This window comes from Artibeus jamaicensis, unplaced genomic scaffold (genome assembly GCF_021234435.1).
Source record: "Artibeus jamaicensis isolate MK-2021 breed Jamaican fruit bat unplaced genomic scaffold, CSHL_Jam_final contig_288, whole genome shotgun sequence".
Lineage (NCBI taxonomy): Eukaryota > Metazoa > Chordata > Mammalia > Chiroptera > Phyllostomidae > Artibeus > Artibeus jamaicensis.
Window position 1 is genome coordinate 553155 of NW_026521645.1, and position 26397 is coordinate 579551.

A 26397-nucleotide genomic window follows, 5' to 3' on the forward strand; every position below is an offset into this window, starting at 1 on the left:
GTGTTGTTTCCTCTCACCCATCCTGCACTGGGGACCTGACCTGCAACCCAGGCATGTGCCACGAATGGGAATCGAACTGGTGACTCTTTGGTTCACAGGCTGGTGCTCAATCCACTGAGCCATTTTAGCCAGAGCTGTTCAGCAGTTTTTTACCAAAAATGCTGTGACTCCCATGCCCTACACTCCTTATTAACCTGATCTTGCCCTGAGTGTCTTTTTTCGTTTCCACAGAAGAAAAATCAATTAATTCAAAAAGCGTTGTGAACAGTGGGAAAAAAGTCTCAATAGGTGTATAACATCAAATGGAGACTATGTTGAAGGTGACTGATGTTTAAACATGTAAGAACACAGAATTATTTATAAATGAATTCTGTTTTTTGGGGTTCTTCTCCCCTCATATATGTTCTTACACCACTCTGTTCCCTATGCTGTATTTTACATCTCCATTACTATTCTGTAAGTACCAGTTTGTACTTCTTAATCCCTTCACCTCTTCGCTCATTACCCTAAAACCCCCTCCCATCTGGCAACCAACAAAACCCTCTTTGTATCCACAATTCTACCTCTGTTCTTATTTTCTTGGTTTGGTTTTTATATTCAGTTGTTTACAGATATGTATTTGTTACTATTTTATTTTTTATTATTTTGTAACGTTTCATATAATAATGGTTTGGTGATGTAGTTCTCCTTTAGATTTTCTTGTCTGTTTCTTCCACCAACTCAATACCCATTGGTTTGTGCAGGTAGAAGTTACAGGGATTTATCTTTCTGGCACTGGAACCCTAGGCTGGGGGTGACTTGTATTGGGCTGGGATTCCTTATACCCAAGATGTCCCTCCTATATTTTTATCTACTACATATGGATATGGAATCATTATGTTACAGGTCTCTGCCACTCCTACCAGTCTGGATGGATATGGTTTATTTAATTTCTTTGTTGTTGAATTTCCATTCAACTCGATTTCTGATAGTTCTGAGTGTTCTGTAATTTAGTTGAAATTCTGATGTGGATGTTCAAGGCGGTGAGCTGTGTTTATGTATGCCACCATGTAGACCTGAAGTGGATAAGTCTTTTTAAAAAAGGTTTTATTTATTTATTTTTAGAGAGAGGAGAAGGGAGGGAAAAAGAGGAAGAGAAACATCTATCATTTGCCTCCCCATCACCCCCAAAAGGGACCTGGCATGCAACCCAGGCATGTGCTCTGACAGAGAATCTAATCGGTGACCTTTTGGTCCACAAGCTGGCACCCAGTCTACTAAGCTACACCAGCCAGGGCAAGGTTCTTATTTTATTTATTTATTTATTTATTTATTTATTTATTTATTTATTTATTTATTTAATGCACACTGTTACGACAGCTGTCACAATACAATCTAAAAATTATTTTGAATGAAGTTAAAGACAACTAAGTGCTACTGGAGCCATATTATGGAAAAAAACAAATGAACTTTTTGCCAAGTCAATATTTTAAAATACTATAATTTATGCATAATATTAATCTCAACAGTGGTATGATTATGACCATAGTCTTCTTTACATTTTCTAGCAATTTCTTTTTTTAATGTATTTTATTCATTATACTATTACAGTTGTCTCATTCCTTTTTTCTCCCCTTTATCCCCCTCTGCCTGGAACCCTCATTCCCTCCAGCATTCCTTGCCACCTTAATTCATGTCCATGGGTTGTACATATAAGTTCTTTGGCTTCTCCATTTCCTATACTATTCTTAACCTCCCCCTGTCTATTTTGTATCTACCATGCTTCTTATTTCCTGTAGCTTTTCCCCCATTCTCCCTCTCCTTCTTCCCCACTGACAGCCTTCCATGAGATCTCCATTTCTGTGATCTGTTCCTGTTCTAGTTCTTTGCTTTATTTTTGTTTCTTCCTTAGATTAAGTTATTGATAGCTGTGTTTATTGCCATTCTACTGTTTATATTTTTGATCATCTGCTTTTTCTTAGATAAGTCCCTTTAACATTTCATATAAGGGCTTGGTGATGATGAACACCTTTAACTTGACCTTATCTGGGAAGTACTTTATCTGCCATTCTGTTCTAAATGATAATAACTTTGCTGGATAGAGCAATCTTGGATGTAGGTCCTTGCCTTTCATGACTTTGAATACTTCTTTCCAGCCCCTTCTTGCCTGCAAGTTTTCTTTTGGGAAATCAGCTGATATCCTTATGGGAACTCCTTTGTAGGTAACTGTTTCCTTTTCTCTTTCTGCTTTTCAGATTCTCTCCTTATCTTTCATCTTGGGTAATGTAATTATGATGTGTATTGTTGTGTTTTTCCTTGGATCCAATCTCTTTGTGACTTTCTGTGCTTCCTCGACTTGCACATGTATTTCCTTTGCCAAATTGGATAAGTTCTCTTTCATTATCTTTTCAAATAACTTTTCAATTTCTTTCTCTTCCTGTTCTTCTTCTAGCATCACTATGATTAGATGTTTTAATGTTTAAAGTTGTCCTAGAGGTTCTTAAGCCTGTCCTCATTTTTCTGAATTATTGTTTTTTCATTCTGTTGTCGTTGAATATTGATTTCTTGCTTATGTTCCAAATCATTGATCTGAATCTCAGTTTCCTTCCCTTCACTCTTGGTTACCTGTATATTTTGCTTTATTTCACTTTGTATACCCTTCACTTCTTCCTTTATTTTGCAGCCATACTCTATCATTTCTGTGAGATTCCTCATTACCAGTGTTTTGAACTCTGCATCTGATAGGTTGTCTATTTCCTCGTCACTTAGTTCCTTTTCTGGAATTTTGATCCATTCTTTCATTTGGGCTATATTTCTTTGTCTTGGTGCACCTGTTTCATTGTAAGGGGCAGAGCTGTAGGTATTTGCTAGGGTGGGGCAACCTACTTGGCTCCATTGTGGCACTGTATGTGAAGGAGAGTTCAGAAAGAGAACAATGCTAGTTGCTCAGGTCTTGCTCTGCTCTCAAGAGACTGGAAATTTCTCCCCCCACCACAACTCCAAAAGGCCTTATCTTGCCTGTGCTGGATCCCTGGGTTGCGTGGTCTATCTTACTCCCCAGTTGTTCCCCCTGGTTTTTCTGCACACAAATGTGGGACCATCCAGTCTACCAGCCACTGTAGCTGCTGCCTAGCCCACCTAGTCTGCCAGTCGCCCCTCTCTCTAAAAATATATATAAATACATTCTTTTTTTAAAAAGGATGTTGTGGATAGGCTCCACCATGATTCCTCTAAATTGCAGCCTACCATCGTTTAACACCTGGTGTCCAATGTCACTCTGTCAACACAATCAAGTCATTCAAGTATGTCATGAGTCCAAAAGGTTGGACACCTGGAAGGTGTGAATTCATATCCAAGACCAGACTGGTAAACTTAAGGGTCTCCTCCTGACCCATGAACAAGTTCATGAAGATGTTCTCTTTAGTCAACAGAGAACCTACTTGCATCTCACATGTTTATTTGCTGTACATTTTATATCCCTCCAAAAGATTATTTCAGAATAGTTTCCTTGATTTTTGTTATAATTATGATAGTGTTTCCCTTATCTGAAGAGCTAAGTTTATTTAAAAATATAGGGCATCACATGAACCTTCACATGTGTCTCAAGCACATCATTTTGGGGAGTTGAGCTGCAGCACAATAAGACTATCACATCCAAGTCCTTACCATATTCCTATAGAGTTCTCTACCCTAGAACACTGTGCTTACCACTCATGACACTTACTGGCTTCCAATCCTAGTCCTGGAAGACCTGGAAGAGAGGGAGTCTCTGAACTATGCTCCATGCTGCCTTCTTCTGGTCATTCCACTCCCCACTAAACAAGATGCCCACCAACCCTCTCACAGCAAGTGCATCCCCCTCAAGGTCATGTTCTGAGTACGTAACACCCAAGAGGTCCCTGCCTAAGTGGCCTTGTTTCTAGGACTGGCTCTGTGGCCCTGAGGAAACAACACAATGTTAGGTGAGCAAACCCTAGGCCCAAAGGGTTTGCTTGTATGGGGTTGAGGAGAAACTTGGAATCATGGGCTAGGTGCCAACACAAGCAGCTCATAGCTTGGGACAGTACACAGTATGGGGTAGAAGGGAGTAACTGCTCCTTCTGAGCCATTGTGTTTGATCCCAGATTTTCAGGTTATGATAAAGGATACTTGTCAAGATGAGATCATGGAACCCCAGGATATTTATTTAACTGTTTGCTAGCTTGATTAATAACTTGTGCACATGTGGAATATCATATGTGAACCTTCAAATGTACTCTTGCCTCAACACTTTCTTCCTTTCCAGCCTCCCAGACTGAATGTTCCTGCAACAGGACAAGAAATCAAACAAAGCTGAAATGAAGAAATGACAAGTCCCCAGGAACATATGCTATGTCAAATGTCATCTATTACACTTAATTCTCAAAAACTAGGAACTATACTACTTCACTAGATTGGTTCCTCTTATCAAGACTTCAGCACCCTGACATCTTCAAGTTACTCCATTTGTTCATTAGAGTTCATTTGTGCATTACCCAGGTGTAATGCAGAGGAGCCAATCGATGTGTCCACTGCCTGATATGCTCAGTGTGGAGATTCAGGGTCTGTTCCAGACATGTGGAACTTCAAGGGAGGGCTGTGGACTGGATAACCCATAGACAAAAGACCTGACGTAGAACCCACTTCTGACCATTTTAGTCCAAGTAGGCCATTTTACTAAGCCTTCCCCTGATCAAAACTTTGCTCAGAGTGTGAGAGAAGTTGTGCCCCACACCTGGCATACCTTACAGAGCCTAAATCGGGCAGCCAAATGTGAACAAGTCCTTGGTGTGCTTTCTTTTCCACTGCTTTATTGTTCATTTTTATGTCATCACCAAACTGTCTTAATTACTATGGTTTCCTATAATAAAAGTTAATATTTAAGACAGAAATTCCTTTAGGCTTGTTTTTTTTTTCTCTTTTTCTAGCAACGACTTGGCTATTCTCTGGCCTTTGTGTTTCCATATACGTTTAGAATTTGTCAAATTCCAGCAAAAAAACAATGTACAAACTGTTAGAATTTTTAAAAAGATTTTATTTATTTTTAGAGAGGAGACAACAGAAGGAGAAAAAGAGGTAGACAAACATTGATTAGCCACCTCTTGCACACCCCTAAGTGGTGACCCAGCCTACAACCCAGACATGTGCCCTGACCCGGAATTGAACCTGTGACCTTTCAGTTTTCGAGATGATGCCAAAGCCACTGAGCCATACCAATCAAGACTAAACTGTTAGAATTTTTATTGAAATTGCTATCAAGTTGGATCAATTTAAGCAGAAATGCTATCTTTGCAACCCTGAGCATTCCCTTCCCCTGTATAGTCTAATTTCGCTCAACATTTTCTCTTGTTATCTTGCTCATCTTTGGTTAGATTATTCCTATGCACTTGATGTATTTTTAAATATACTTAATACTTAAAATACATCTTTTCCTTGATTTCATTCTCTAACTGTAGAAAAATATAATTGATTTTTGTATATCAAAAAACTCTTTAGATGGTTTAATAATTTATCTGAAAGCTATTTCAGATTTTCTATATATACAACCATAAATGTAAGACTAGGAAAAATTTTAAATTTTGTTCTTACACTGTTTTTTTTTTTTCTTTTTCTTGCTTCACTGCACTGGCTAGAAGCTACTGTGGGTCTGCTTATCTTGTTCCCAGAAAGGGAAATATTTCAATATTTCACCACTGAGTATTTTTTAGTAACAGCCTTACTGAAATATAATACCATAAAGTTCACCCTTTTAAAGTATACGATTCAGGGGTCTTTAATGTATTCATACTTGAGAGCTATCACCACTAGCTATTTTGGGAACATTTTGATCACCCATAAAGAAACTCCATATCCATTAGCAGTAATACCCCATCCTGCTGCAACTGCCACCCGCCTCACCCAGCAAACACTCATCTGCTTTACTCCTCTGTAGATTTGCCTGTTCTGGACATTTCATAAATGGAATCATACAATATGTGGCTCCTTGTGACTGGCTTCTTGCACTGAGCATAATGCTTTTGAGGTTCATCCATGTTGTGGCATGTTTCAACACTTTATTGCTGAATAGTATTCTACATTTTATTTACCCATTTACCAGCTAATGAGCATTTGAGCTGCTATGAATAGTGTAGCTATAAAGTCCAAAATCTATGTACAAGTTTTCATGTGGATATGTTTCTACTTCTCTAGGGCCTATAGGTAGGAGTGGAAGAATGTTGTTTTCTGTAGATACTGTCAGACTTAAGAGTTCCCTTCTTATTCTAGTGTGGTAAAAGCCTGCCTGCCCTCTCTCCCTCCTTCCTCTATTCCCCTTTCTTCCTTCTTTAAACATTAAGATAATCATACAATGTTTGCATTTCATCCTTAAATCAACCAGGTATTTCTTGAATAAATCCAATGTAGTTATGATGCATTATCCTATGTATGTATAGTTGATTTGTTTTTTTAAAAATCTATGTTCATCAATGAGACTGAGCTATAATTTTCCTTTCTTGTAATGTCCTTAACAGTTTATAGGATAGTCACACTGGCCTTAATGAGGCAGGAGATAGTCAGAAGTGAGAAAACTCCGGAGGTGTTTGTACTAAGACAAGACATGGATACAGAACAGAAACCCTGTTCTAAGAGCAGTTCCTCAGGAATGAGAAAACTCCAGAGGTGCCCCAGTGTTAACACAAAGCACATCAATACAGGATAGGGACCCTATTCTAAGACCCATTGTCCCTGCTTTCTAGAAAAGCACTGAATCATGGTGAATCATGACTGTACCTCTGTGAAAAATGCTACATGATCCCCACTTCACTATAATAGCAAGGTAATAAATTAGCATTGTGGGACCCCCTCTCATGGTGGGCAATCAAGGAAAAGGATGGGAGACTGCATGTGCAATAGCTTAAAAGTAATATACCTTATTTTGTCATATATAATGTGTACTCTTTTGCCCACATTTTTGAGGGAAAACTAAGGACATGCATTATACATGGGTATAATAATTACATACCATGGGTTTAAAAATGGGTATAATAATCCCCTGTATAATGCACACAAAACATGGGAGTTTTTGTGCATGTACAAAATTTAGTGCATGTACAAAATTTATTGTGCATGTACAAAATTTAGTGCATGTACAAAATTTATTGTGCATGTACAAGTAGTTACCATAGTTTGCCAAACTATGGTAAACTATGGTAACTACTTGTACATGCACAATAAAAGTCCCCCAAAACTAGCCAGGAAATATCCTCCCTATAAGAATAGAATCCCTCCTGCCACTGAGGGTCAATCTCTGCTCAGAGTTGACCTGCTCCCATGTTCTGTAGAGTGTACTAATGCTTAGTAAGTCTGCTCTCTCTCTTTCCGCTATAAACTCTCTGTGTGTTCAGTTCCATTCATTGTTTGTGACCACTAAGAACCTGGTTACCTGTGCTCACCTGTGACAATAACAGATTCTTGATATAATTTGCTAATAAATAATATAGGCCTATGATATTCTTTGTGGAAAGGATTAAAATTATGAACTCAATTTCCTTAATAGTTAGAGATCATTCAGATTTTTTATTTTCTTCTTCTGACAGTTTTATTAAATTGTATTTTTCTAGAAATTATATCATATAAATTTTCTGGCACAGTTATTCATAATATCATCTTATTTTCTTTTAAATGTTTCAGAATGTGTAGTGAGCAAGTTTTCTAACCTGTGTTTTTTCCTACTCCCCCATATAAGTCTTGCTAAAATTTTAATTAGTTTTTTAAACCCAGCTTTTAGCCATGTTGATCTTGTCAGCTGTGTAAGGGTTTTCATTGATATTTTTGCTCTTTAATATTTCTAGTAAACACTCCCAGGGCAAAAAGCTCCTCATGGGCTCTCTCAGGTCGGGGCCCAGTAAGTTGTCCTTAATGATTTAAAAATATTTTTATAGTGATCCAACTTTTTTAGTTGTCTTTGATGAGAAGGCTGGTATAATAAACCAATTTGCCAATATTAGAAATAGAAAGCTGAATATTTTAACTGTGTACTTTAAAAACTTATGCAACTTAACATGTATTACCTATTCTAAAATATGAAAATAATCTAAAAAATAAAACGTCAGGGAAATGGACATTTTATGGTGGGAGTATATATTACTAGAATCTTTTTTAAAGCAATTGGGAAACATGAACCCAAACTCAAAAAGGGTATATAACCCAAATGTCTACTGATAGAGGGACGGCATATTTTATACATCAGTACTCCACTTAAATGTTAGTATTCCTTTAAGATGGCAAAGAAAGCAAATGCCATACTTCAGTGTGAATTAGCTGAAAGGAAGTTTGACTATCGCAAGAGGTAACGATTCAGGCAGAATATGTAAGACTCCCATTTCTGAGAGGCAGATTATGTAAGACTCCCATTTCTTAAAATTTCCAGAATGTGGCTTTACCTGGGTATTATCCACAGAGTTGTCATATGGAAAGCAACACACCCTTAAAAGAAAGCTAACTCCTGGGTGCTTTATACCACTGAGGTAAAGATACTTTACTTAAACACATTCTGGAGCTGAAACCTGCACTGGCTGCCTTGTGGCCTGGATACTGAGGACCTGCTCACATCCTGTTTGGTGACCGAAATAAACTCTGCAGAGATGCCAGAGCTGAGTTTCAGGACATAGCTACCTGTGTAATGTAATGTAATGTAATGTAATGTAATGTAATGTAATGTAATGTAATGTAATGTAAATGTAATGTAATGTAAATGTAATGTAATGTAATGTAATGTAATAAAATAAAATAAAATAAAATAAAATAAAATAAAATAAAATAAAAAAGGAGAACTCTAATACCAGCATTTTCCATGTACTACTTTTGTTAAAATAGTTTCTGAGGAAAAAGTCATGTAACAGTCCATTCAAACACAAAATTTTACAGCAGGGATCTCAAACTATACAATGTGACCCTCTGCAACCTTGTAAATCAGGGCATGGTGACTGCTGCTACTCCTCTATGCTGCTACTTTAACTTACTTTTTTTTCTAAATTTTTAATTTCCTTTAAAAAGTTACTAGTTTTCTGATCTGGTTATAAAAAGCTCAAAACATTATAAAAATATAGATTTACATAGTGAATTCCCCCCAAAATTCCATCACTAAGATAACCACTATTAACAGTTTGTTGTTTAATCCTTCCAACCCTTTTCTAGTAAGGTGCTAAATTGTATATATTAAAAGAAGGCAAGGTAATAGCACATGTACAGTTTGAAATTTCGTTTTTCCTCTTGGTATATTGTGGATAACTTTGCATGCATGTATAAGAGAGTTACTTCAGTCTCTCTCCATAGATTTATGGTAGCCCATTGTTCCATATGAATATACAACTGGGTGAATTCCTTTGTTTTTCCATGGTTACAATGCTTCAAAATGCTTTTGTATAAGCATACTTCTGCTGAGAAAAATATGTTTCTATAATGGATTCCTAGAAGTGGAAGGCTGGTATGCAGTATGACTGCTTTTAAGCTACCCTCAAAAAAATAAGAGTTTCTCTTTACCCTAAATACTGCATGTCTGCGACATTTTTTCCCTCCTCGAGAAATATATGTATTTTAAGTCAGGCCACATTTTCTAAATGCTATTTTATTAAAGACCAGTTTCATATTCACAGGAAAATTGAGAGGAAGGTACAGGGGTTTCTCATACATCTTTGGTTTCCCTTTTATCTCCAGTTTCTCCTCCAACCTTCCTCATTATCAATATCCCCCACCACCATAATGGTGCATTTATTACAACTGATGAACTGACACTGGCACATCATAATCACCCAAGTCCACAGTCACATTAAGGTTCACTCTGGGTATTATGCATTGTGTGGGTTTAGACAAGTGTATAATTACATGTACCTATCATTAAAATATTATACAGAATATTTTCACTGCCCTAAAAATCCTCTGTGCTCTACCTATCACCCCTCCCTCTCCCCAAACCCTGGGAATCTCTGATCTTTTTAATGTCTCCAATTTTTGCCTTTTCCAGAATGTCATACAGTTGGAACAGTATATATAGTCTTTTAAGGCTGGCTTCTTTCATTTAGGAATATGCAGTTCAGGTTCCTCCATGTCTTTTCATGGCTTGATAGCCCATTTCTTTTTAGCACTGAATAATATTTCATTTTCTGGATGTACGACAGTTTATCCATGTACCTACTGGAAGACACATTGATTGTTTCTAAGTTTTGGTGATTATAGATAAATCTGCTTTAAACATCTGTAAAGGTTTAAACCTGTGTACAGGTTTTTGTGTGGACATAAGTTTTGGTAAATACCAAGGAATGTGATTGGTGGGTTGTAGGGTAAGAGGATGTTTAGTTTTTTTGGAAATTGCCAATTTCTCTTCCAAAGTGGCTGCACTGTTTTCCATTCCCACCAGAAGTGAGTAACAGTTACTATTGTTTCACATTCTCACTAGCATTTGGTTTTGTAAGTGTTTTGGATTTCTATAATTCTAGTAGGTATGTACTGGCACCTCATTGTTGACTTAGTCTCCAACTAACATTGTAGAATACATTATAGAAACACATCTTTCTCAGCACAGGTATGCCTGTACAAAGGGATTTTGAAGCATTGTAACCATAAAATAAAGAGGGAATTCTTTCAGGTGTATATTCATTTAGTTCTTACCCTTTCTGATTGTGTGTATGTATTTTGGCAGGAAGAGGTAAGGGCGATTCTTATTTTCGATGTTGGATTCTTATTACTAAACATTTGGTAATACTGAGCTACCGCCTTATGATTGAGAGGGCAGGGTTAATACACTGACCAAAAGCTCTGAACAGGTGGGTGGAGATGGTCAACTTTGTGCTTGTACTGCATTGTACTATAGTGAGTTTGGTTTTTGAACACTGGGCCTTCCTGTTCCAGCAGCCACCTAAGAACAAGAGACTGAAAACATGGGTTCAATTTGGAGGCAAATACCTAATACTTGAAACAAATCATGGAGACACCAGAGACTTAGGGTCATTTGCCCTGCTATTCTTAATTGTAGTTTTCCAACAAATCTCACCATTCCTATGATCTATAATTTCTAAACCTGGAACACTCACAGACCTACCCTCTCCCACACGTGTTTTGGGCTGTAGTGTGGTCCATCAGAAAGAGCCTATGTGCCTTCAATCTTTAAGAAATTTGAGAGGCAAGATGGCAAAGGAGTGACTGGAAGTGACACTAACCTCCCCCAGGAACAATCTGGAATTACAATGAAAATGTAGAGAAATTACCCAGAACAAACAACTGAACAATACCGAGAGATAAGCCTTCTAACCTAGAACGGACAGAAGAATCAGCTTTGGCACAACCTGTCTGATAAGGAGTGTGGTGGAGACTCGAAAGAACCCACAGATGGCAGCACTGGAGGGATAATTAAGTGGCAGGTTGGATGCCCATAGAAGAATGGGGTCTAAACCTTAAGCTGGGATCCCCAGCCTAGAGCATCAGAGACCAAACAGTACACAGATAACAACCATCAGCAAAAAGAGGCAGGGTTGCTATCTTCCAGAGACAGATGGCTGGAGATGCAGAGCCTTTTAAAGGGCCAACACAGAGATTTTCATTTCCTGTCACTTACCTGGGATTCTGGCAAAAGTGGGCAGCAGAGTGGGCTGGAGACACCTGAGGAGAGACTGGGGAAAGAAGCTTTGGAGAGAGTGCAGAGAGAGGAGCCACAGGGAACCCAGTGCTGAGTCATCCACCCAAATGGTGGCAGCCATTGTGCTCAGGAAGAGCACTACTCTCTGAGCAGCAGCAGCAGCTTGAGTAGTAACAATAGCCCTAAACCCAGGAGGAATTCTGTCATGCACTATGGGGCTACAGTCTGACTGCTGAGTGCAAAGTAACTAATTAACAACTGAAGGAGACAACTACAGACAAAAGATCTCTGGCAGTCTCAGAGTAGGCTGCCTAAGGTCAGATGAGGTCAACATCTGACACCACCAGAGGCAGAACCAGAAAGAAAAAAAAAAACAGTGGTAAATACTAAAGGCTACCAAGAGGAAATCCACTGGGGTATTCTCCATGATTAGTGATATTTTCTTTCCTACAAAGCTTTTTAACATTCCTTTCTTGTTCAGCAAGTTGTGCATATTAAGTTACTAGAATATATACTATAGTTAATTTCTCTCCTTTCTTATAATAGTCTTAATCTCTTTACAATCTTTTTAACACTGGTTCATTTGCTGTTGATACTGAGATTGCCGGGGGCGGGGAGGGGGAGGTATTTTTGTGGATGTGCATTTGTTCCCTGGGCTTTCTTCTGGCAGCACCTGCACAACAGCATACCACACATGATGGGCAGAGTGACTCCCAGTCAACCACCTGGAGGGAAGGACCCACTAAAGAATCACCCAACAACAATCAAACCCAAATATACCCAAAGAGCCAACATAAAAGGTATCCCAAGAGCAGCAAGTTCAGGAGATCAAGGAGACCGTACCACTGAATCTCACAGGTCTCCTACCATAGACATTCACACTATAAACTCAGGGAGTCAGAACGGATCAATTTAAGAAGCAGAGGCTAACAACAAGGGTCTCACAAACAATGGAAAAACAAAGAAACAAACCCCAAAAGAAAGGAGGAAGCCTCAGAAAAAAAGCTAAATAAAACAGAGGCAAGTCAACTATCAGATATTGAGTTCAAAGCTATGGTCAGAAGAAAGCTCAATGAGCTCACTGAGAATTACCAAAAACTACAGGGAATCTAAGATGAACTCACTTCAAGCTATAGCAACATGTAAAAGGAAGTATAAACTATAAACAAGGGCCAAGAGGAAATGAAGAATACATCTCCTGAAGAACAAAGCAGAAGGTAACATAAGCAAGGTTGATAAAGCAGAGGACTGGATTATCGAGCTGGAGAACAAGGTAGAAAAAACACCCAGAAAGAACAAGAAAAGGAAAACAGACTCAGAAATAACAAAGAGGTGAAGAGAACTGCAAGACAACATGAAAAGTAAAAATATCCATACAATAGGGATACCAGAAGGAGAATAAGAGCAAGGATTAGAAAACATGTTTGAAAAAGTAATGATGGAAGAAAAAGTCACACAAATCTAGGAAACACAGAGGGTCCCAATCAAGAAAAACACAAAGAGGCCCACTCTAAAATACATCATAATTAAAATAGCAACATTCCACGAGAAGGAGAGAATCTTAAATGCAGCATGGGAGAAACAGAAAGTAACATACAAGGGAGCCCTGACAAGACTTGCAGCTGACTTCTCAATGGCAACGTTTCAAGCCAGAAGAGACTGGCAAGAAATATTCCAAGTAATGAAAACCAAAGGCCTGCAACCAAGACTATTCTATCCAATGAGACTGTCAATTAAAATGGAAGGTCAAATAAGGAGCTTCCCAGACAAAAGAAGGCTGAAAGAAAACACTTCCAACAAACCAGCATTGCAAGAGATGTCAGAGGGAGTGCTTTTAAAAAAGGAAGAAAAAGAGAGAAAAACACAGGTACAAAGGAAGTAAAAAGGCAATGAATGAGTACCTATCAATAATAAGATTAAATGTAAATGCTTTAAATGCTCCAATCATAAGACACAGAGTAGCTGAATGGATAAGGAATCATGACACACACATAATGCTGATTACAAGAGACCCATCTCAGGACAAAAGATCTATATAGACTAAAAGAGAAGGGCTGGAGAAAAATATTCCAAGCAAATGGAAGGGAAAAAAAGCTGAGGCAGCAATACTCACATCAGACAAATTAAACTTCAAAACCAGGGCCATAAAAAGAGACCCTTCATAATACTTAAGGGAAGAATCAATTAAGAAGACATAAACATTACAAATATATATGCACCCAACATAGGAGCATGCAAATATATAAGGAAAATTTTGGAGGACTTCACAAAAGATATTGAGAGCACCACAATTACAGTAGGGGATTTTAATACCCCAATGTCAAAAATGAATAGATCAGTCCTGGCTGGTATAGCTAGTAGATTGAGCACAGGCCTGTGAAGCAAAGGGTAGCTGGTTCCACTCCCAGTCAGGGCACATGCCTGGGTTGCAGGCCAGGTCCCCAGTAGGAGACACATAAGAGGCAACCACACATCGATGTTTCTCTCCCACTCTTTCTCCTTCCCTTCCCCTCTCTCTAAAAATAAACAAATAAAAAAAAATTAAAAACATAAAAAAAAGACCCTGGCTGGTATACCTCAGTGGATTGAGCGTGGGCATGTGAACCAGAAGATCGAGGTTCCATTCCCAGTCAGGGTATATGCCTGGGTTGCAGGCCAGTTCCCAGCAGGGGACTTACAAGAGGCAACCATACATTGATATTTCTCTCCTTCTCTCCTTCCCTTCCCCTCTAAAGATAAATAAATAAAATCTTTAAAAAATGAATAGATCTTCCAAACAAAATATCAACAATATTTCAGCATCGAACAGTATCCTAGATCAAATGGACTTAACTAATATGTATAGAACTGCTCATCCCAAAGAAGCAAAGTACACATTCTTTTCAAATGCACATGGAATATTTTCAAAGATAGATCACATGATAGAACACAAAACAAGCCTCAACAAATTTAAGAAAATTGAAATCACATCAAGCATTTTCTCTGACGACAAGGGACTGAAACTAGAAACCAACTTCAAGGAAAAAAACTCTGAAACACTCAAACTCATGGAGATTGAATAGCATGCTATTAAACAATGAATGAGTAAAGGATGAGATTAAGGAAGAAATTTAAAAGTTTCTGGAAACAAGTAAAAATGAACTCAAAACAGCCCCAAACTTATGGGACACAGCAAAAGCAGTCCTGAGAGGGAAGTTCATAGTTATACAGACCTACCTAAAAAAAGATAGAAACATTTCAAACAAACAACCTAACCCTACATCTATAAGAACTGGAGGAACAACAACAAAGACAGCCCAGAGCAAGTAGATGGAAGGAAATAACCAAGATCAGAGCAGAACTAAATGACACAGAGACTAAAAGCACAATTCTAAAATCAATGAATCCAGGAGCTGGTGTTTTGAAGACATAAACAAAATACACAAGCCTTTAAGCAAACTCGTCAAGAAAAAAAAAGAGGGCCCAAATAAACAATCAGAAAGGAAAGAGGAGAGATTACAACTGATACCACAGAAATACAAAGGACTGTAAGAAATTACTACAAAGAACAATATGCCAAGAAATTTGAAAACCTGGGTGAAAGGGACAAATTTCTAAAAAAAATATAATCTCCCAAAAGTGACTGAGGAAGAAGCAGAAAGCCTGAACAGACCAGTAACAGCTGATGAAATTGAAGCAGTAATCAAAAAACTCCCAACACACAAAAGCCGTGGACCAGATGGTTTCACAGGAGAATTCTACAAAGCATTTAAGGAAGATCTAACTCCTATCCTTCACAGACTATTCCAAAAAATTCAAAATGATGGAAGACTCCCAAACTCTTTTTATAAAGCCAGCATCATCCTAATCCCCAAACTGGATAAAGACACAACAAAGAAAGAAAACTTCACTCCAATATTGCTAATGAACATACACAGCAAAATTCTCACCAATATGTCCCCTCGAGCAATGGACATAAAGAAAAAAATAAACAAATGGGATCTCATCAAAATAAAAAGCTTCTTCATGGTTAAAGAAAATGGCATTAAAATGAAAAGAGAACCAACTGCATGGGGAAATGTATTTGCCAATGACACCTTGGACAAGAATTTGATCTCCAAAATATATAAAGAAATCATATGACTCCACTCCAGGAAGACAACCCAATTGAAAAATGGGCAAAGGACCTGAAGAGGCACTTCTACAAGGAGGATATACAGAGAGCCTAGACATATTTAAAAGGATGCTCAGCATCATTAGCCATCAGAGAGATGCAAATTGAAACCACAATGAGATACCACTTCACACGTATCAGAATGGCCATCATAAACAAATCAAAACACAAGTGTTGGAGAGGAAGTGGAGGAAATGAAACCCTAATGCACTGTTGGTGGGAATGCAGACTGATGCAGCCAATGTGGAAAATAGTATGGGATTTCCTTAGAAAACTGAAAATGTTTAGAAAAACAAAAGTTTTCTAAACAAAAGTTTAGAAAACTAAACTTTTGACCTGGCAATCCCACTGCTGGAATTATACCTTAAGAATCCTGAAACACCAATCCAAAAGAACCTATGCAACCCAATGTTCATAGCAGCACATTTACAACAGCCAAGTGCTGGAAGCAACCTAAATGCTCATTGCTAAGTGAATGGATGGAAAAATCTATGGTATATTTACACAATGGAATATTACGCAGCACAAAGAAAGAAGGAACATAATCGACAAAACCAACAAGCAAGCAAAATATAACCAGAGACATTGAAATTAAGAACAAACTGACAGTAAGCACAGGGGAGGTGGGAGTGCATAAAGGGGGAATACTGGGAAGGGTTATCAGGAACATCTATAAAGGACACATAGACAAAACCAAAGTGGGATAAGATCAAGAATGGGAAGTGGGATGGCTGGAGTTGGTGGGAGTGGTGGGAGAAAAATGGAGACGACTGTACTTGAACAATATAAAAAAAGTTAAAAAAAAGAAAGTTCTCAGAATTTCTTGTCTTCTAATAGTACTAATTATTTTGTAATGCAGTGTTACATTTTTTAAAACAAATGTACTTTGTGTTTTTTTTTAGGAATTTGGTTGATCAATGTGTTTAGTCACCATCTTGATTTGATCTCTCCAGACTATTTTAAAATTTGGGGAAAACAAAAATGTAGCTCTTACCTGTCAAATAATGGGAACCCTGAGGCAGAATAATCAGAAGTTTAAAAATAGATATTGGGAAGTGGCTATGGAATATGGAAGGGTACAGTCCATACTGGTTTCAGTCCTTCCTGGTTTCAGTCTTTTCATTGGGGGTAATTGATAGCTGTTTTAAAATATAGCACAGTACATAGGGAGTGACTCGTTATTTTAGAAATATAGCACAGTAATTAGGGGGCTGTTTTTCTACAGCCCAGGTTTTTACAGCCCAATGATTTGCCTTGTTTCTTCTAGCTTATCAACTACATACTGGAGATAATGAAAAGCCCTGCTTTCTGCTTCTGTAAATTGTCTCCTGCTTTGGTCTGAAGGACAGGCCTTCCCCCGCTCTATCCCCCTGCTCTATAAAATTAACTGCTTTCCCACTGTTCAGGGCCCAGAATTTGGAAATCAACTCCTCTGGGTCTGCACGTGTAAAAATAAAGTTCTACTCCGTACACCCGAAAAGTGGCTGAGTTGTTTTCTGTAACATTTCTAGTTTAAAACTGAGGAGGTCAGACCATGTTGCTATATGTGTGAAGCCTGAGGGTCGATAAAGGCATAGAAATCCACACACTTGCATTTCCTACAGTAGAGAGAGTAGCCTTTTCAGCATTTCTAGGTCCTTCTGCTTACGAGTGTGGTGGAAACTGATGAAGGGGCTGTATTGATGTCTTTGAAGGCACATCATCAAAATGCAGACTTGACTCCTGAGCAATATCCTGACCTGCGCGAAAAGAACCCGGAGTAGCAGCAGGACAACATGGCTGCTTCTCAGAGCCTCCTCTGCATTGTCTTTATCCTGGATCACTGAGGACATGAACAATTCTCACTATGAATTAATGACCTTCACTTACTGAGAATATACCTGTTCTAACAGATTAACCTGGGAAGGCACCCATGTCCAGCATCCCTGTTGAAATGGCTTCACAGGCTTGGGTATTGGTGAAAAAGGGAAATTTTACAAGAACCTTGGACTTCTGGCCAAGATAGAGGCATAGTTAGATACACTTTGCCTCCTCATACAACCAAAAGAAGGACAACAAAAAATTTAAAAACAAAAAAATAACCAGAACTGCAAGAAAATTGAACTGTATAGAAGTCTGACAACCAAGGAGTTAAACAAAAAAAACATTTATTCGGACTGGTAGGAGGGGCACAGATGGGCAGCCGAGGAAGAGAGGACTCATGGCAAGGCAGTGGCTATAGGACCAGGCAGACAAGGCAGCAGCTGGCAGAGCAGGCAGTCTCACGTTTGTGTGCAGATAAGCTGGGAGGAACATCTGGGGAGTAAGATGAACTGCGCAGCCTGTGGTTCCAGTGTGGGAAAAGAGTGTGTCAAAACCTCTGGTTGTGAAGGTCTTCAGGGACTGCCCCAGTGTCAGAGACTCCCAACCTCACAGGAGAGTTTGTTGGAGAGACCCACAGGGGTCTCCAACATAAACAAAATTACTGATCTAAGAATCAGCACGGGGGGGGGGGGTCCAATTTGCTTGTAGGTAGTAGGAGAAGTGACTGAAAGCTGGCTGAGAGCTGAGCAAGTGGCATTGTTCCCTCTTGGACCCATCTTCCATCCATATACAATGCCATAATGCAGCTACCTGGATTGTCCTTCCCTGGCAAATACCTAAGGCTCTGCTCCTTATAATGTAACAGGTATGATGAAACAAAGAAATATGGCCCAAATGAAAGAACAAATCAATTCCAAAAATAGAACTAAGTGATGAAGAGATAGCCAACCATCAGATGCAGAGTTCAAAACACTAGTAAGTAGGATGCTCAAAGAAATGTTTCAACACACTGGGACTTCTGCCAAGATGGAGGCATAGGTGGATGTGCCGTGCCTTCTCACACAACCAAGTTTAGAGACAACTAAATATTAGCAACAGAAAACAGAGCCAGAACACGGAAAATTGAACTTTTCGGAAGTCCGTTAACAACAAATTCTTCAGTCTGACCGGTAAGGGGAGAAACCAGCGGCTGGTGAAACGGGGTTGCACAGGAAAACTCGGTCGGAGGGACTCAAGTGCGCGGAATCCATATGCGCAGAATCCAGGCGCAGGATTGGACCTAGTGAGCGACCCAGGGAGCAACAAGGTGAGCGACCGCAGGGGAGACAGCGGGGAGTGGTGCTGCGTGTTGACTGTGGTCGTGCATTTGTGCGTGGGTGGACAGGCAAGGAAGTGGGCGGTTGGACCGGAGCCCGGTGGGTCCCCGCGGCAAGCGGCAGTGGAGGGTGCGGCCATTTCCCTGCTCTGACCCCACCTCCACATACAGCGTCATAACCCAGCGACTCTGAGTGGCCCGGCCCTGGTGAACCACTTATTGCGCTGATCCTCGCCCAGCTGTGAGAAACAGCAGAGGGGGTCGCCATTTCCCCGCTCTGACCACGCCCCCACATACAGCGTCACAACCCAGCGACCTGGGAGTCCAAGGGCTGCTTCTCACACTTAAAGGGCCAGAACAGACCAAAAATGTCGCAAGATCTCAAAGCCCCAGAGCCCATAGATCTAAGCGATGAAGAAATAGCAAAACTCTCAGACGCACAGTTTAAAACACTGGTCATCAGGATCCTCACAGAACTGGTTGATTATAGCCACAAATTAGACAAACATATGAAGGCGAAACTAATTGAAATGAATGGAATTGCACAGGACACCAATAGCAATGAAAAGGAAACTGGGACTCAAATCAATGGAGTGGACCAGAAGAAAGCAAATAATGGCCAAACAGAAAAGAGTCAGGAAGCAAGAATTCAAAGAAATGAGGAGAGTCTTAGGAACCTCCAGGACATCTTTAAACGCTCCAACATCCGAATTATAGGGGTACCAGAAGGGGGAAAAGCACAGCCACCAGTGGAAAACTTATTTGAACAAACAATAAAGGAGAATTTCCCGAATCTGGCAAAGGAAATACACTTCCAGGAAATCCAGGAAGCTCAGAGAGTCCCAAAGAAGTTGGACCCAAGAAGGAACACACCAAGGCACATCATAATTACATTAGCCAAAATTAAAATGAAGGAGAGAATCCTAGAAGCAGCAAGAGCTAAGGGGACAGTCACCTACAAAGGAGTCCCCATCAGACTGTCAGCAGATTTCTCAAAAGAGACCTTACAGGCAAGAAGGGGCTGGAAAGAGGTATTCCAAGTCATGAAATCCAAAGACCTACAACCAAGATTGCTCTATCCAGCAAAACTTTCATTTAGAATGGAAGGACAGATAAGGTGCTTCTCAGATAAGATCAAATTCAAGGAGTTCATCATCAGCAAGCCCTTATTATATGAAATGTTAAAGGGACTTATCGAAGAAAAAGAAGTTAAAGAAACATGAACAGTGAAAGGACAACAAACTCACAGTTATTAACAACCACACCTAAAACGAAAGCAAACTAAAAGGACAGCTAGATCAGGAGTGGAAACATAGAAATGAAGATCTCAAGGAGGGTTAGCAACAGGGGAGTGGGAGGAGGAGAAGGGGGGAGAAGGTACAGAAAATAAGTAGCATAGACAGTAGATAGAAAATAGATGGGGGGGGTGAAGAATAGCATGGGAAATATAGAATCTAAAGGACTTGAGACACATGGTCATAAACTAAAGGGGGGGTAATGGTGGGGATGGGGGGTAGGGTGGAGGGGAATGAAAGGGGGAATAGAACAACTGTAACAGCATAATCAATAAAAAAATTTTAAAAAAAAGAAATGTTTCAGTATAGTCTCAAAATAAAGCAAAAGTGAAGGCTATGAAAGGTGAAATAAAGGAAAATGTACACGGAATCAATGGTGATAGGTAGAAAACTGGGACTCAAATCAATGATTTGGAATAGAAGAAAGAAATAAATATTCAACCAGAACAGAATGAAGAAACAAGAATCCAGAAAAGTGAGGAGAGGTTTAGGGACCTCTGGGACAACTTTAAATGTTCCAACATTTGAATCACAGGGGTGTCAGAAAGAGAACAGGAAGAGCAAGAAATTGAAGTCATTCTTTCATTACCTGACAAAATAATGAAGGAAAACTTCCCTAATCTGGGAAAAGAAATAGACTTCAGGAAGTCCAGGAAGCTCAAAGAGTCTCAAAGAAGTTGGATTGAAGGAAGCATACACCAAGGCACATCATAATTACATTACTCAAGATGAAAGATAAGGAGAGAATCTTAAAAGCAGCAAGAGAAAAGGAGACCTACAAAGGAGTTTCCGTAAGACTGTCAGCTGATTTCTCAAAAGAAGCCTTGCAGGCAAGAAGGGCTGGAAAGAACTATTCCAAGTCATGAAAGGCAAGGACCTACATTCAAGATTACTCCATCTGGCAAAGCTTCCATTTACAATGGAAGGGCAGATAAAGTGCTTCCCAAATAAGGCCAAGTTCAAGGAGTTCATCATCACTAAGCCCTTATTATATGAAATGTTAAAGGGACTTATCTAGGAAAAAGAAGATAAAAAATATGATCAGTAAAATGACAACAAACTCACAACTATCAACAACTGTACCTAAAAAAAAAACAAAACCAAAACAAACTAAGCAAACAACTAGAACAGGAACAGAATCACAGAAATGGAGATCATGTGCAGAGTAATCAGCGGAGGTGGGAGAATAGGGGGAAATATACAGGGAATAAGTAGAATAAATGGTAGGTACAAAATAGACAGGGGGAGGTTAAGAACAGTTTGGGAAATAGAGAAGCCGAAGAACTTACATGTACCAGCTATGGACATGAACTAAGGTGGGGAAATACTGGTGGGAGGGGAGGTGTAGGGAGAAGGGGATTATAAGGGAGAAAAAGAAATGGGACAACTGTAATAACACAATCAATAAAATATACTTTAAAAATAAAAAAATAGATATTATGTCATTACCTAGTTTATGAAAGACACTTTATATGTTATTCATTTATTTGCACATAAATGTGAAAGGCAAGTATTATCATACCTGATGTACAAAAAAAAAACTTTAGAAACAGTAGTAGCTCACCCAAAGTCATATGTAAGCAATAATGTGAGCTTTGAACCCTGACCTGCCTCTAACCTGCTCACTTGCAGATGAAGAAAAGGGTGTAAAGTACATAATCAATTTGCCAGAGTAACCATGACCAGAAAACTCTCAGCTCCCTTACATATTTTTTCTGTTATTGCTTCCACGTGTAAAGTTACATAATTTCAATAACATTACTACCAGCTTTATGTTTTGTTAACAATACTGCATGTGAGATTCAGGTGGGCAGAGACAGAGATGATGGGAATTAATTAACATTACTCCAATTTAAGGCATTCCTGGAATGTTGACAACAATGGCATCTCAGTAATCTGATAAAACTCAAGTGGTATCCCTTAGGGTAACATAAATGTTAAGGATTTTTATGCAAATGGCCTATAAACACCATAGATTTCTTGATCAAATTTCATTTTTGTGCTTCCAACTTTGCCTTCTCAGCCTACAGACTAAAGTGACCTGTTTTCTCCCTTCACTGCTGCTTCCAATTTTTCTTGTGATTTAGAAAAACTTTCCCCTAGTAACCATTTTTCCTGGTTACTCTCTTGGCTGATTTTCTGCACAAAGAACTGAAAGGCATTTATCCCCTTGGGAAGCAGTTATTTTAGAGTTTACTAAGAAGTCAGTTAACATTTTTCAACATTCCCTTCTGTTCTTTGTTTTAAAGAAAGCTCTGGTTTTGTTTCATTTTCAGCTGGAGACTTAAATGACACCAAGCAAAGGCTACTTAGTTTAGATTTCCAGGTAAAAAAGTTTTAAATTTTAAGTTTCTACTAAAGCATGTGGAATGATTTTAATATTTGGGTGTTTTATGTTGTGTATATGTTTAACACTTGAGGAAATTAGCTGTTACTAATATATTTTTAAAGTTTAAAATGTTCATATTTTTCTGTTTATTTTTTCTCCTCATCGTGAAAAATTCCCATGTATTTCACACCTTACAGAATTGGGATTAAGTATATTTTTATATGTTTAAATAGAATTAAATGCTCAGTAGAACTATCAGATGGTTTGAAAATTTCTTTCTCTGTTTCGAAGTCCTAAAAGACCACAAAGGATTAATTAAAACTGTTTTTCATTTTAAGCCTGTTGAACGAAGTTAAAGGGATAACAGAAATCTCATGCCTTCATGTAGCAGTTCAAAATTCTAAATTTAATATTGTAAAAGGTTATTTATTAATGCTGATAAAAACTTTAAGGAAGCAGTAAATTAACCAAGATTTACAGGTGACATTTAATGTTGGGATAAACACAGTACATGTTAAAAGAAAAATTTACTTGATCAAAATATATTTACTATGATTAGAGTGCCACAAAATTTTACCTCTAGAAACATATTAACTCAATTGCAAAGTTGCTTATAAGACATTAAATGCAATGTAAAATTCTATAAATCTTTGGAAATAACAAAGGCTGAGGCATCAATTATAAAACTGGTACTGAGAGGCCCCTTGATAAAAGTTATTTAAATGTTTCAATGAGACTGTATAGATTATGATTTTGTTACAATAAGGTAGCTCTGCAACTTTATTTCTGTACATATCTATTTACATTTCTGGATTAGTAAAAGTAGGCTGATTTGTGGAGGGCGAAAGAAAAAGACAAAGGGAGCCAGTTTCCAGGATGGGGAAAACTGCAAGAGAGGTGAGCTCAGGTACCTTGTTAAGTGAGTGCTCACAGGAAGCACAGGGACAACCTTAGACCCTCATGAAGTTTATCTCCAGAACCCTTAATTCCAGGGCCCAGCTGCTCATAACGCTTTCCTACCACAGAAGCACCTACACATAATGACTGTCAAAGCAGGAACATTTCCATGTATGTTTAATGCACAGCATAGCATTTATGCTTTCCATCAGAACTCACTTGTCCTGCCACTCAGCTAAATTGTACTTCTAGCCTATCTCACAGTCCAACTTTTCATAAGCTTTCTCCTGTTGCAATTGCTATTCCTTTCTGATATAAGCTTGCTCTTTGAATTCACTTTAACAATTTTAGCTGCCAATCAGCTAAAGAGTTTGCTCTTTCCTTACATTTTGCATGTTAGTTTTTCTAAAAGTAGATTATAAAAAGTTGTTCCAATACAGTCAATAACCTACAATAAAGACTTCAAAATGCATGCAGTAACTAATGTACATACTGTATTTTGCAGTGTATAATGTGCTCCCATGTATATAAGCATCCACCTTTTTGTGTGCATTATATACAGGATTATTATACCCATTATTGTATCCCAGGTATGTAATGATTACATCCATGTATAATGGACATCCTTATTTTTCCATCAAAAATTTGGGCAAAAAGTACATATTTTACATGGCAAAATACGTTATATACTGAACCAAGATTGCAGTGCTGAGATTAGGTGACAAAGATACCTTAATGGGGGCAAGTCAGAATATGATCCAAAGGCAACCTAACTAAAGGAAAATGATTTTATTGGATAAAGTTATAAAAAGAACTATTGAGATTCAAGAGGGCAAACTGAGCAGATATCACACCTTCGTCTCTCACCAGATTCCTAGAAATAAGAGAAGATATATTACAAATACACACATGAATATATAGCTCCACTAGAAAATAAGAAGAACTGATGAGACAGAAATTGTGAGGAGTCCATCCAAGGCAGTAAAATGTGGGAATGAATTTACAGAGGGAAAATATAGTTGTAGCATGGGAGAGAACTAAGTCAAAGATGGCTTGTGGAAAAAGAAGTTGGTAGATTAAAAGATCCCAAGTAGGATGAATCACAAACACCCACATATACAACCCTGTACATTACAGTAAAACTTCTGAATATTAAAGATAAATTGAAAATATGAAAAACTTCTATAGAAAGAGGGAAAATGAAATTTCTCTAGAAGAAATGAAAATCAGATTCAAGTTAAACTTTTCACCAGTAACACTAGTTCAAAGAAAAACTGAAGAAATAATATCTGTAAAGTACTGAAGGAAAATAATTTTGAAATAATTCTATATCCAACCAAACAATATTTTCTGATATAAGAATTTAAATTTTTTACATCTCACAACATTTTCTTTTAGGAAGTGGCTATATTTCAACAGGAAATAAAATGAATCTGAGGGAACTTCTGCTTCTAATAATGGCAGGCTAGACAATTCATAATGATTGACCTGCTGAGAATAATTAGACAAAGTAATAACAGGACCAACATATGGGGTAGGACTGAAACCCAAAAAGCTTTGGAGTAGCATTTCTTCTAGAGGCTAAGAAGTTTAGTATATAGCTTTAAAACAGCCTCATTAGGCAAGAGAGAGACAAAATTTAAGGAAAAGGGCTAAACAAGCAGCAGGGCCAGCAGGGAAGAATAATGCTGGTGAAATCACCAGGCTTGGCTTAGGACACAAAGTGCTTCAAATCACTCAATTAGTAGTGCCACAGCCTTATATCCAAAGCAGATGTAAATCCTTTTGGGATAAAGAATACATTATCTTAGGCTCAAAGTATTTTCATCATTTTTCATATTCAATGTCTGGCAGTCAAGTAAAAGCCATTAGGCGTACAGATGGAATAACATGGTCTAAAACCTAAAGAAATACAGATTACAGACATATAGATGGTCCAGAATATGGAGTCTTCAGACACAAACTTTGTGACAAATATGTTCAAAAAAGTAAAATGCAAGATGGAAAATTTCAGTAGAGAGTCAGAAGCAATAAGAATAACACACTGAAAACTCATTTAAAAAACCCAACCCCACAAAAAAAACTAAGGAAGTCAATGAGTAGATTTAATAGCAGATAAAAAAAGATTGCAGTCGAAGAGCTAATTAGTGAACTGGAAATACATTAAAAGAATAACCAGGATGAATCACAAAGTCACACAAGAATGAAATATACAAGACGGGGAAAGAGACATTAAAGACATAATAAGAAATGAACAACACAGCCCTGGCTGGTGTAGCTCAGTGGATTGAGTACAGGCCTGCGAAGCAGAGGGTCACAGTTCAATTCCCAGTCAGGGCACATGCCTGGGTTGCAGGCCAGTTCCCAGCAGGGGGCACAAGAAAGGCAACCATACATCAATGTTTCTCTCCCTCTCTCCTTCCCCTCTAAGGATAAATAAATAAAATCTTGGAAAAACAACTTCAGAGGAGAATAGTTTATTGCAGATGTCATTAGATATAATTTTATGCAATTTGGCAGGTATTAAAAAATATGGTCAAGGTATTCTAACAAATTATTGTATTTAATAATAAATTGCTGGAAAAAAAGAAATGAACAACAGAACAGAAACAAACTCATAGATACAGAAAATAAACTGATGGCTATCAAATGGGAGGGAGGATTTGGAGAGTTGGGGGGCTGGGTGCAAAAGGTGAAGGGGTTAAGTGATACAAATTGGCACTTAAGAAACAGTCATAGGGATGTAAAGTACAGCATAGGGAATATAGTAACATTGTAATAACTATGTATAGTGTCAGATGGGTACCAGATATTAGAGGGATCACTTCATAAGTTAAAACAAAAACAAAAGAAGACTGGCATAGATATAACTGGTAGTTCTAAAAAGAAAAAGAAATGAGAAGCAAGAAAGTATTCTTTGAAGAGATAAGGGCTTAGAAGTTTCTAAATTTGATGAATCTGAGGCTATAGGTTCAAAACAGCTACAAATCTCAAGGAGGA

The 26397-nt window shown here is 38.3% G+C and overlaps 2 protein-coding genes across 4 annotated transcripts in view; one reads left to right on the forward strand and one right to left on the reverse strand.

The window, feature by feature from the left end:
* The window catches only part of CENPP (centromere protein P), a 377506-nt gene that overhangs the window by 38886 nt on the left and 312223 nt on the right, over positions 1-26397 (reverse strand). The gene's annotated exons all lie outside the window — the stretch shown is intronic.
* The window catches only part of ECM2 (extracellular matrix protein 2), a 54657-nt gene continuing 50673 nt past the window's right edge, over positions 22414-26397 (forward strand). The window contains exon 1 of the mRNA XM_037157089.2: positions 22414-22497. The gene's annotated coding sequence lies outside the window, so the exon portion shown is untranslated. The remainder of the gene's footprint in view (positions 22498-26397) is intronic.